The 12,912-nt window shown below is 35.1% G+C and overlaps 1 protein-coding gene across 1 annotated transcript in view; it reads right to left on the bottom strand.

The window, feature by feature from the left end:
- Positions 1-12,414, bottom strand: part of LOC134857037 (5-hydroxytryptamine receptor 2A-like) — an 88,829-nt gene extending 76,415 nt beyond the window's left edge. The window contains exon 1 of the mRNA XM_063873371.1: positions 12,104-12,414. The gene's annotated coding sequence lies outside the window, so the exon portion shown is untranslated. The remainder of the gene's footprint in view (positions 1-12,103) is intronic.
- Between the last annotated feature and the right edge of the window lie 498 nt (positions 12,415-12,912).

The following is a 12,912-nucleotide window of genomic DNA, read 5'->3' as shown; positions in this document are numbered from 1 at the left end:
CTCTAAACGAAGGAACATCCTATATACCAGTTAATTTTCAAAAAAGCAACGGACAACCTGGTGGACATCTAAAACCTTATGACACCAGAAGCACACGCTTACAAGAATTATCACTAATGAATACTACATATTTTGGTAATATCCACTATGATATTCATTTGGATATGAAACTAGACTATACAATTAGCCGCATTTTTCAAGAAATGTCACTCTCCGAATTAGAAACACTACATCAACTATGCGAATTAGAACGAACACAAATACTACAATCACTTGCACTAGCAGTATTAAAAATACCCTACGCAGGATACTTATTATCAGGAAATAGATCAAATTTTTTAGACTACGAAGGAAACATTTTATGGTTTTATACTTGTACTAAAAAAGTATCACCACTATACGTTTTTGAAGATAAACGATGTTATAAAAGAATCCCTATCTTTTATAAGAATAAAGTACATTTCGTGGATACACTTTCACGAAGAACCTATTTCTGGGATACCGCAGTCCCATGTGGATCAGAAAATAGCCACAATGTAGTACAACTAAACCCTGATGAAAACAAATATTATCTTCTCACTCCATATCCCACATTAATGCAATCACTCAAAAAATTTTCACCAGAAAGCATTCGCGCTATTGCTCGAAACCCAAATATAGACTTACAATCAATAGGAATCTATTCAAAATCAGATATTCAACATCACATTAGAACACAACAATTCCAAGAATTATTAACACAAATGGACACTATACAAAGACAATCAATAGACCAAAATTTACGCAAACTTGCAGAAACTGCAGGATTTGCCGATATCTACACGCAAGACTATAGCGGATATTTTAAAGACATTAAAGATTATATATATCTAAACGGCGAAAAATACCGTCCCCAAGATATATCACCAATTAACATTTTTAGCTTTGTTACACTCAAAAATGAGATCCTAGATTTTCTAGGATGGCCCTACTACATCTTAGAAAAATTGACTATTTTATACGCAATGTTTAACTTTATTGGATTTCTTTTCTCACTCTTAAAAGGAATCTACAATACATGTGCTATACACACACAAGTAAACAGACAAGCAAGCGTAGCACGCATACTTTTTGCAGGATTTTTTGGAATTTTTTCCACATCTATAAACAAAATTCTTTTAGACGCACAAATAAAAGAATATAACACAAAAATAACAACACGACAAAATACATACGACGAAGAACATAACAATGTCGACCCACAGCCAACGGCACCACAATTACCACCCCTACCAAATAACCATCCACTATCCCTAGTCCCACGAAATTTTAGAAATTTAGCAATCACACATAATCCAAACTTTAGACTCACCACACCACAAAGTCCCGTCCAACATATAATGACACATCAACCACAAGATGATAATATTTACGAACAAATTATTGAACAACCACATACCACCGCTTTTCAATCTCAAAATAATAATTTTTTTAGCCCACGATGAGCCGCCAACTTGGATCACTCCATCGATCAAATTCCCATCCAACCAACCTTACCTCTTCAATCCCAATAATACCACTTTTTGCTTTTCCGCCACCCGATTTTCTATCTAGCAATGTAACATCAGGCATGAATTCCGACACTAACTCACAAATTTAAGTTTTATACTCCATTTCACAGCTAAATAACCCGAATATTGAAACCCCCGACGAATTTGCCGACTCAGAACCATCTCCATCCAATAATTTTCATAACCCTTCTCAGTTTTCTCAACCTCCTTTTCAACCCATATTGTCAAATAACCCTGACCCCATCACTCCTACACCCTCTTATGCTTCCCAAGTTACCCCAACCTACTCCTCATACCATTCTGACCAATCATCTCCAGACACCCCCCGAATCTCCCCAGAGCTAGACAATTTTATTACCCTCCAACAACAACCCTACCACCTTAACACCCCGACCATAAACCAAATCTCCTCCACTACAAATTCATCCAATCCCCCTACACCCTCTTCAAATTATACTGAATCATTAGCACCATCATCCACATCAACTGAATCCTCACTCAACACTAATAGAGCTTACCGCACTTTTAAAAGAAAGTTCCCCAACCATCCTTTCCCAGCAAAACCAGGAACAGCCCGTGAATACATCAACCACCCCCAGCATACTAACACTAGAGAATTTTTAGCTATCACTTTACCCTCATTTCCACAATACACCTTAAACACCCCTCATGACGCTAACGAAACACGCAACTTTGTAGACGAATACGTTTTAATGCCCACTCTCTCTTGGACCTCATACTATCATTTCACTAACCCTCTTTGCTTACCTTTAACCAACACATCCATCGATATAGACCGAAACAAAGACATGCTATATCGACTAACTACACCACTCACCGCTAGACAATTTACTTACGTAGGATATAAAAAATCACTAAAAATACACACTGCACCTAGAGCTAATGAATATACACTAGAATACTACGATCACAACATCATCAGAGCTAACCAAGATCAATTCTTAGACGACGATCGCTTCGCTAACCCACAAATCACCGAGAAATTTTTCATCAAGACACTATATGTATTTACACTAAACATCTTCGACCGAAAGTTTGATCACATTATTTCAGAAGCACTAACAAGCACACAAGCGTACGAAAGTTTTAAAGAACGCTTCCAAATCTTTTCACTAACCTTTCATTTCCTTGCACCACACGAAAGAGATTTACACTGCTCACACGATATTATGTTGCGAACTAAACAAACACATACATACAGTTACTATCGTTTCATCCAAAATCACTTTGACCTCCACACACCCTCTAGACAACCACACCATCGCTTTCAATTCATCAATTCAAAATACACTTCACCGTATTTCCTAAATTTCACATATTGTATTAAAGATACTAACCTTCATGGTATTCTTCGTAACTATGACCCCATAACCCAAATGTACATTTTCTGCCCCATCACCAAGACCTTCAACGCCGAAGAATCCCGACCCTTCCTTATCCCGCACGAGTTTGTACAGCCTATAGAAATCCCCATTTTAGAATTCATCCACAACACTAAATTCAATCACAAATTATATAATCTAATCCAAAACACACCTTATGAGTTTGCAGTTGGCACTGAAGAACTAACCACTATCAAGGCACTCCAATTGCTTTGGCCACTGCTTCAGACTAAAAATATCATCCGCATCTTAGCTAAACTACTAACAACTTCAGAACTAATTCACGACATCTTCCCCCACGGTTTTTTCCCCGACGACTAACAGGTAAGTATGAATTAAATGAATATTACTAACTAATTAAAATATTAAAAAACTCACCATTCTTTATTCATGTTTTCTTTAGATTTTTAGCCTTCATCTTCGATCATCTGAAAAATTCACAAAAGAAAAATAAAAAATAGCAAACTTCTTCAAAACTGTTTAAGACCCTTTTAACTTTTGCACCAACAATTAAATAAATATAATACCAATGCAGTAAATTAATTTATAAAATTTTCCCCCAAAGCAGTAAATCTACATATGATGAAAATTTGTATCTTAAAATTCCCCCATTACTAGCAGTAAATTTCCAAATTCTATGCAGTAAATTAATAAAATGCAATTGCAGTACTAACCTTTTGATATTTTCATTCATTCGCACAGAAATTCTATCCACACTCACACAGCTCGCCCACGAAGAATTGTTTAAAATAATGAATTTCAGTTTCAAGTTTTCACACTCAACAACTCTAACATATAATAACAAGTTTCAAACTTTCCTTTAACCCGGTTGGAAAGGAATCATATACTAAACAAAACTAACCAACGCAGCTTACTAAATACCACAAATCATAAAATAACAGCATGACTAAGAAAAGGAAACCAACGGTACCCAAACCGGACTAACCCAGTTTAAAACTGGATAATTTATTCTTTTGAAGACTATTACAAAGTCTTAGAAAGAAATAATAAAACACAAAAAAGTCGAAAGACAAACCCATACCACAAACAATTTGCTTTTTGAACAAAGTACATAACCAACAAGACATAAGTAAAACCACAACAAACCCAACATAAAATGTTGTCACATAACAGGACTCCTCATAAAAACCGCATGAAATCATACTCCCACACCTGGCCTAACCCACCAGGAAAGGACGTCCTGAGCATGCTCTATAGCCGGCCTAACCCACCGCGCTACATCCACGCTTTGTGACCACACCTTTATTTTTAATAAGAGCTACTCAAGGGTGAGTAACTCTTCAAAATAACCGAACTAAAACAAAAAGCTTTTGTGAAAACAACTAACTAAAATCATTATTAAAAAATATATTAAACTAATAAAAGAGTTATAAAATGTAAAATTACATGATGCAATATATAGATCAGAATACAACACCAAGGACGAACATCAAAAGACAAGACGACCTCACTACACTCGAGAGAGAATGACCAACTACAATCGATATGCCGCTCACAATCACAACTCAAAGGATTTAGAGTACGACTTGACTTCGCAGAAAAGGACTTCATTGAACTAGACCAATGACCACCTCGATGTTCAAGTATACGTACAGATCCGAGTAACCAGGCATCCCCTCCACGCACAATCTCCACGCCATTCCCGAGCTAGATCAAACACAAAAGAAGTTCTCTCCGAAGAACAGAAAAACCTGACATAGCCAACCATTCTGAAACCAGAATTGATGCTGTTGCAGAGACTCAGTCGTTGTCACAAGAAGAACACAACGTCTTGTGTCCTCAATTCCAGATCCCTGGAACTTCCTTAACAAAAAGGAAACAAAAGAAAAATGATGTTCGCCAAATACCAACGTCCATCATCCATCCTTGAACTACAGAAGAACTGTTCTAAAAAATTCTGTAAAACCCGGATGGGTGGAACCTGATCTAAACTATATTTTATGATTGGATAAATTAAATGTTTTACCAATGTAAAGTATTTAATATTAACCAATCATGATCCATCTAACTAACAACCCACTTATTTGTAAGTGCTGAAGTTACTTGTAATTTCAGCACCAGAGAGATTTGAATTTAACTTAGAAATTAGTTGGACTCTCCCGAGCACTTCAGCAGCCGCAATAAACCAGTATACCCTAGATCTATTGAGCCTAGCAGAGACTAGTTAAACAACCTGAGACTAGATAGTATAAGAGTAAGATTAGGATCGGTATTAGACTAAGAAGTTGCACGAATCTATCCGGCCGAAAATAAGATAGCGTGACGAGCAGACGGTGTACCCTATCCGAAATTACTCTATGAGTTATACACCCCAGACCTAACTCAAAACTCACAAAATGTTGTGCACTATGCACAATTATTTTGATATTTTTTGTACAATTTGTATTTCGATGGGCTGCAAAAGAAGTTAAATCGTCAATTTATAATTATATGTCTTGATAACTAGATGTTATGTAGGTGATATAATAATCTCATTAAAAATATCTTCGAATAGTTTGTATTTTCTCCACCCTAATTCGATTCAGTGGGATGGGCGATTGTACGGTTGAATTTTCCTTCCTCGTAATTGAAATATTCTGATGACACAGGAGTCAGCAGAAGCAGAAAAAGTGAATGGCAATTAAGGTCACCTGACTGAGTGGAAAATGTGAACTATTATTTTAGCGCCATGTTTGCTTATAATAAGGGAATGTAACGCCTTCAGTCGTTGTTTTTTGTGAGCAAAAAGACGTACCTGTCAGTAGCCTTTGGTCCAATTTGATATAGATTTAGATGAATAAAACAGACAGAGGGGCTGACATTTGATTTGAACCAAGCTTTGAGCTGGCGGCACACGAGTTTGAGACTAATAAAAATGTATAGCATCTCCAACTTAAATTGGTCTGATTACTTGAACGGCATTTGTGAGAAAAATTGGCAGCAGACAAAATATTACAGAGACAGTCATCTACTTCAGTATAAGACTGGCGTCTTATGAGATAACAAACTATCCATGAGATAATTTCAGTTGTTACAAAATAACTCACGCTTTTTGAAGAAAAATAAAAACGTATTTTTTTTGAATAGAAATGATTGTTAAAACAGACATCAGCTCAAGGCTACTGAGAAGACAGTCTGAAATTGAAAAGATCGAATATCCGTCGGATAAAAGAAACCGGCTATTATCCGTTGGTCCGTCTGGAAAAGGAAATGAATAGCAACCCGAGTAATCACGTTTCATGCTTACAGCAGTAAATCCAAGAGTGGAAAATTGAATTTCTTTGAGGTTCAATTAATTGGCTGCTTTTCAATTTTAAAATCGGGTCTTAGATTGCAGTTGTGTTGATAATAAAAAAGCAACAAATAATGAGGTCCTTAATAGACATAAACATCTTTATAGGACGCAGAACTTTGTTATTTATTGGGAAGAAATTTGCCATAAAATAGCAAAGAAGATTTGATGCAGGTACTTGAAACACTGTCAAGCATAATAAAAAAATAGAGCTACATTTGTCGACATTAGAAAAAACGCTCCTTTCAACAAATCTTAAAATCGATTAATTTTTCTGTTTGAAGTGTTTTTATGATGTCTTACAGTCATTGTTTTTCAAGAATTGAGATCAGTTTCAACACTTGTGGTGCTACTTCAAAGAAAAATGTACCAATTTAAATAAAAATGATGGATGTTTTTTCTTTTAATCAGGAGAATAAATCAAAGAAAATGGATATTCAAAGAGAAACTGTTGGTGTTTGTATACAACGATGATTTAAACGAATAAAACTTGAAAATCAAAAGACGCCTCTCTCAAAAAGAACATACTTTGCATCAAAATGATGAAGATAAAATTTATTTAGAATTTCATTAAAAGTATCTTGGTGCAAGCTGTTTTTAAAAAAGTTGAGCACAAAAATTACCCAAAAAACGGATCGTTTTTTAAGTCAACCAAAAATAATACAGAAACTACAAGATCAATTGCTTAAAACTATGGCATGTAATCTTTTTATGCAGCTTGGCGTAATTCAAGCCCTGAGGCAAAATATCGTAGCAAACGACAATTAGCGCTAGCGACGATTCGCAGCCTTTCCAAAGTGCAAAAAATCGCACCGAACGTCAATTTGTCATAAGCGACAATTAGCAGCACGATGAATTGCTGAACTAAGCGATTCGAAGTCAGCAAATCATTTTCCGGTGGTTGTAGGGGATTAAAATTCAGTGAGCAATAAAATTCACTATTCAGCATCAGATTTGAATTAATTATAAAAATGAAATGAAAAAACAGTAAAAATAGGAGTAAAAGAACATTAAGTAGCATCTAAAATTCCTTGATTTAAACTTTTTTCGATATTGCTTTTGAATATAAAATTTTACACTAACTGATACCAATATGACTTTGTATTTTGAAATGAGCGCGCAAGGAAAATATCAACTTGTCCACGATGGAGAAAATTTCAATCTAAACAACCACAACAATTTGATAAATTCGGCGACAATTGTTAAACCCAACTGCCGATGCTTGAAGAGACCGTGTAAAGCTTCCCTTGCCTCCATCGCATATGAATTACTTCGAATATTTAGAGAACATGGCCACGAAAAAAAGCAAAAAAGTAAAAAAAAAATAAGTGAAAAATTTTGACACGTCGCGAACTTAAACTTTTAAAATTCAGACTTTTCTTTTCAAAAATTAATTCAAACCTTTAATTTAGCATAACTGCAAGGGGTGAGTTTCTATTTGGAATAGGCCACACCCAGCGGAACAAAAACATAGCACCTCGAACAGGCTCATTTTCTAACAATCGGTGTAATTTTAGGGTCAACTTGACCTGTTGTAAAGTGTCTCGCGTTATTTCATCAAATTTTTGCAAGTGGTTAACATAAAAATTGTTGCATTAGTCTTTTTTTCTTCAAAAGAAAAGTGAAAAACAATACACGCGGGCCTTCAGAAATTTGAATCGATAATATCCAGGATTTGAGCCCTTGCAGATTGTGGTAGATTTTGACGAGACTTCAAATAACGCGTTTAGAAGGTTTAAATTTGAGTAGTTCTAGAGTGTTGCGTCTATTGTTTTGCTCAGGCCGATTGGCGCAAAGTTCAAGAGGTTGAATCAGCACCAAATTATCGGGAAGACAAAAAACTTGCATGCTTCTATAGTCCTTCCTTGCTCCTGCACAAATACCTCGACATTTGAACTTGGTATAAGAATTGTTGCATTAGTCTTTTTTTCTTCAAAAGAAAAGTGAAGAACAATACACGCGGGCCTTCAGAAAATTGAAACGATAATATTCAGATTTGAGCCCTTGCAGATTGTGGTAGATTTTGACGAGACTTCAAATAACGCGTTTTAGAAGGTTTAAAACTGAGTAGTTCTAGAGTGTTGCGTCTATTGTTTTGCTCATGCCGATTGGCGCAAAGTTCAAGAGATTGAATCAGCACCAATTTATCGAGAAGACAAAAAAACACGCATGCTTCTATAGTCTTTCCTTGCTCCTGCACAAATACATCGAATTTGAACTTGGCATGACTGCTTTTTACTGGTCCCTTTTCTAGTCCAATTTAATATCAAGTCACCATTACTGGATTGATTCGGTTATTATATTTCATTTTGGTTGGGAACATTCCTGTTTAAGGCTGGAATCAGTTGGAAAACGCCCAAAAAAGCAAAAAGAAAACCAGATAGGTATTGGATGTGCTCACCCTACGATTTACAAGTTTATTCAATTTCTGAGAAAAATGCAAATCTTTCCGAAAATAAATTGGTGGAAATTACTGCCGTATAATGAGCCGCCAAGGTGATTAAATACAAAAAAGCCATGCCAGACTAGTTGACATCCCTAAACATTATAGAAGGAGTAATAATCTCAAGCAACTTGAGGGCCTGTAGTTCAGTTTCGAGTTTTAGCTTTTTTCTTCTTTAGATTAACCCTTTTATTTAGTTTGTTTTGATCTGATCAAAGCTTTTACCGCTACTAAGTTTTACTTGCTACGAGTCGTCGAAAGCTGCGAGTAGTCATCTTTGTACAAATACTACGAAGAATTGGTGGCGACAATTTGTCGCCATGCTAAATTAAGCAACGTAGTAACCATTACAATTGTCGCAAAAAATGTTTAAAAAGTTGTTAATAAAACAATTGGTTTCTATGCATTTTTTGAGTAGTTAAAAAAGCTGTTTTGGCTATCGAACAAAAATTGATTTGTCTATACAAAAGCAGAAGGTTTTTCGGTCAAGTTTAGTTGTCCTAAATAAAAAACTCATTCTGATATCCTTTTAATGGAAATTGAACCAGTAGTTTCGGTGTAAGCTTTGATAGACTAAAAAAACCAATTTCGATCCATCTTTTGAGTAAATTGTTATGACGCGAATTATAGAAAAATCAATGGCATCACACTTATGGTTCTAAAGTCTACGCTTTATTGTTTTGATCACTTTTTGTCTAAAATCAACCCAGTTTTAGAAAACACGTTATTATCATAAAAATCAAAATTGCTGCTTCTTACTGCAATCTTGATCGTAACTATCAACCAGGTTACTTGTATAAGGACAAAACTTTCAATTTTCTGTTTTTTAGCGTCATTGTGTCCATGGAATTATTTTCAATTCAAGTTTCGAAAATTTCGAATTGTGGAAAATTTTCCTTTGGAAGGAAATCTTAAGCTTATAAAAATGCAACTGTAAAAATAAACAACTGTTCTCATTTCAATATGGTGCATATTTGAGCTGGAATTTTTCACCACCTACTCAAAACAAAACAAAAAATTGCTCGCTGAAGTCCCAAATTAGCAAAATTTGCTGTCTTTGAACTCCAACTTTTAAGAAAAATGAACAAAAGTGCGATAAAATTTTCATTTTTAACGCAAAACCTTGGTATTTTTTAGTTGTTATCACACAAAAAGTTTGCCGAAAACATCTAGTTAAAAAATCGAAGCTTATCTGGAGAAAAACTTTCCTGGAACAAATCTTCCATCTCTATCTTTGGATATACCGAAACCAAAAGACTGCTCCCATTAAGGCAAACGTTGGTTTGTTTATTCTTTTCAAAATCCAAAGACAATTTTTTTTGAGAAAAAAAACTGAAAATTACAAATTTTCAATAAAAACAACTAAGAAAGAACTTTTTCAAGATTATCCTTACGAGGTCCAATTGCGCTTTTTGTAAACTCTAGGCGGACTATGTAACAATCCAAAATCTGATTTGTCTGATAACAATTCACAAACAAATAGCTAAAACACTGTACGCTCAAAATTGCTCCCAAAATAGACAAGTTTGTTAAAAGTGAAACAGTTAGTGCAATCCGCGAACAAATAATAAATTACATGAATAGTAAAATTGAGCTGTTGCTGAACCCGCAAGTGTAAGCGGAATCCGAAAATTGCAAGCGGAATTCACAAATTTTAAGTAGAGTTCGTAAAGTTTGTTTACGGATTCCAATTTCATATCTAGTAGCGTTTAAATGACATCTTTAATTTACCAGGTGGTCAGCAGCAAGTTCAATCTCAAATACTGCTAGCCTGATCAACTACGAGTTGAAATAACAAATGTTGGATCTCATTTCCCGCCCCGAACTTCGATCTCAATTTCTGCCAATCACCCAATTTCTTTATCTCAATAAACCTCCCACGAGACCTGTCCCCCAATAAACCTCTGATTCAGCTAGTCTCAAAAACTGACGATGAACCAAATATTGATTTCTGAGCCAGAAACTGAGCCATCTCATCTCAAATCTCAAATACTGATGATGATTTCTAAGTTAAGTACTGATTCCTGAACCAAATGCTGGACTATCTTATCTCAAACACTGATGATGATTTCTGAGCCAAGTAATGCATTCGTTGAATTGAAGAAACTCTCTCAACAAATGAAGAATCTCTCTCTATACATTTTGCGGAATCCACTTACAGTTGCGGAATCCAGAACAACTAGTTTTATTCACTGGTTGCGGAAACCGCAACAAAACAAATGTGCCGTCAAATATTTTTTACAGGGGTTACAGATGTTTTTACGCGGAATTCACTCACATTTCAAAATCTGTTTAGAGATTTGTCTCTGGAATCCAGGAACATACATACACAAGGTTGTGTGCCTATCCAGTGCAAAGTTTGGCCTCGTAATGAATTTTTTGATGAATGTTCGTTCCACGCGCTATGTAAAGTACAAAGCGTCTATTAGAACAAATTAGGCGATAAGCGTCCCCGTCCCAAACCAGCGTAACTGGCAGTTTTCAAACGGTATAAACTTGCGTAAAAATGACAAACAAAATTTGAACTCAAGGGGTCAATACTTTTCAGATGATTTGAAAAAAAAAGTTTTTCAAAAGTAGATAGTTAAAAAGTGTAAGCTGAACTGTTGAAAAACACACTGAGAACAATCATTTCATCTTTTCTTATAAAGTCGGAGTAAATAGACAAACTACAGCTAGTAGTCTTGTGGTCTCAATTAATGTTTATTACAACAGCTTCTGCTGATGTTTGTTCATAACCTGTAGTAATGATTTTGTTTTTCATTTCTATTTTAGAGATTACTGTCAAGCATCATTACTATAAAACGAAAGCTCATCCATAGGCGAAGAAAGGAACACTAACACTTATGTGTTACAGATTGTTACGATCAGGTATTGGATCAATTTGCTTGCTACTGGCGAACAAAAAATTGCCAAAACTCATCCACTGTTTTTTTAAATAGAAAATTTCCCTGAAATTAATGCATTTTTTTTAAAATAACTTCCAAGCACGCGATGTTAAATATAAATTTATATATTGCACTTTTGGTCACAATTAGTTTAAAACTCCATGTATTCAAGAATTCCACTTTAAATGCTATATTTTAAAAACTTGAAATGCCACTTTAAAAACTTGAAATGCTATATTTTTTCGAAAAGTCGTTTTTACCAATTTTAAACTCAGTCAAATAAAATATTTTAGCCAAATTGACAAGTTAGTAATATTTTCTGAAAAATAAAACAGCACCAACTTTTGTGGGGGCAAATTATACGGTAGTTGTATTATAGAGGAGTTCAAAATCAATTAATTCGACCAAAAAAATTCAATTTATCGAGTTTTCAGTAGCTCCCCAGTGCTCCGTGTTGGTTTTTGAAAGTGCGCAAAGAAGTTCCAGATATTTTAACCTTTTTTCTTAACAAATAAACAAGTTATTACCGGAGAGAGGTTTGCTTTTGCAGGTTGGCACGAAGATGAAATGTGAAAGGAAGGGGGTGAAAAAGACGATGTGAAATAATGAGTTGATTTTTCGAAAGTATAGAAGATTGATGTATAATGGATATTTCCTTGAGCAAATATGAAAAAATAACTTTGATTGTCAATGCCACCTTATTTGGCTCAAATTCCACCACAGAGAAAATTGAAGAGAAACGTATTTTTAAAAGCTTCTGTCGGTGTTTGATTTAAGCTTTTATCTCGTTTCGGTCAGTGGTTTGGAAGTCAGAAATGAAAGAAGAGCAGTCCTTTAAAATGAAACGGAATTCGAAAATTGAGGCTTAAATTTAGGAAAAAGTATTAAATCCCGCCTTTTTTGGGGGCAGTTGCTTTGAATATGAATATTGAATGCATGCCCATTAAGCTCTGCGTTAAGACCCATTGAAAAATAATAAAGCTAAAAGATTAAGTTGATTAGGAGTGAACTCAGTTTGCGCCATTATAAGCCGACCGATAAGATTGAAATTAAGAAAATGAGAAATAGGTAAAATTACAGCAGCGAAATGGTCTCCGAATATTTCCTTTCTGGTTCTCCAAAAAGAGCTTCACTTAACAAAATGAAAAAAAGTGTGGCAGGTATCGCATATCAATGGGGGAAAACGGAAAACGATTGATGGGTCAGGCCTGGCGTGATCCGTGCTCGTTTTGTTGGCGAATATTGGAAAACGTTGCCAGCCCGGGAAACAACCAAAAATGTAAGTATGTATGTTTTAATGAGAAGGCCTGCTGTAAACGGGTTCTCTGAAAGGGTT

This window comes from Symsagittifera roscoffensis, chromosome 1, assembly GCF_963678635.1.
Source record: "Symsagittifera roscoffensis chromosome 1, txSymRosc1.1, whole genome shotgun sequence".
NCBI lineage: Eukaryota > Metazoa > Xenacoelomorpha > Acoela > Convolutidae > Symsagittifera > Symsagittifera roscoffensis.
Note: the sequence above shows the minus strand (reverse complement) of the source record. Positions and strands in the feature narration are given on the sequence as shown.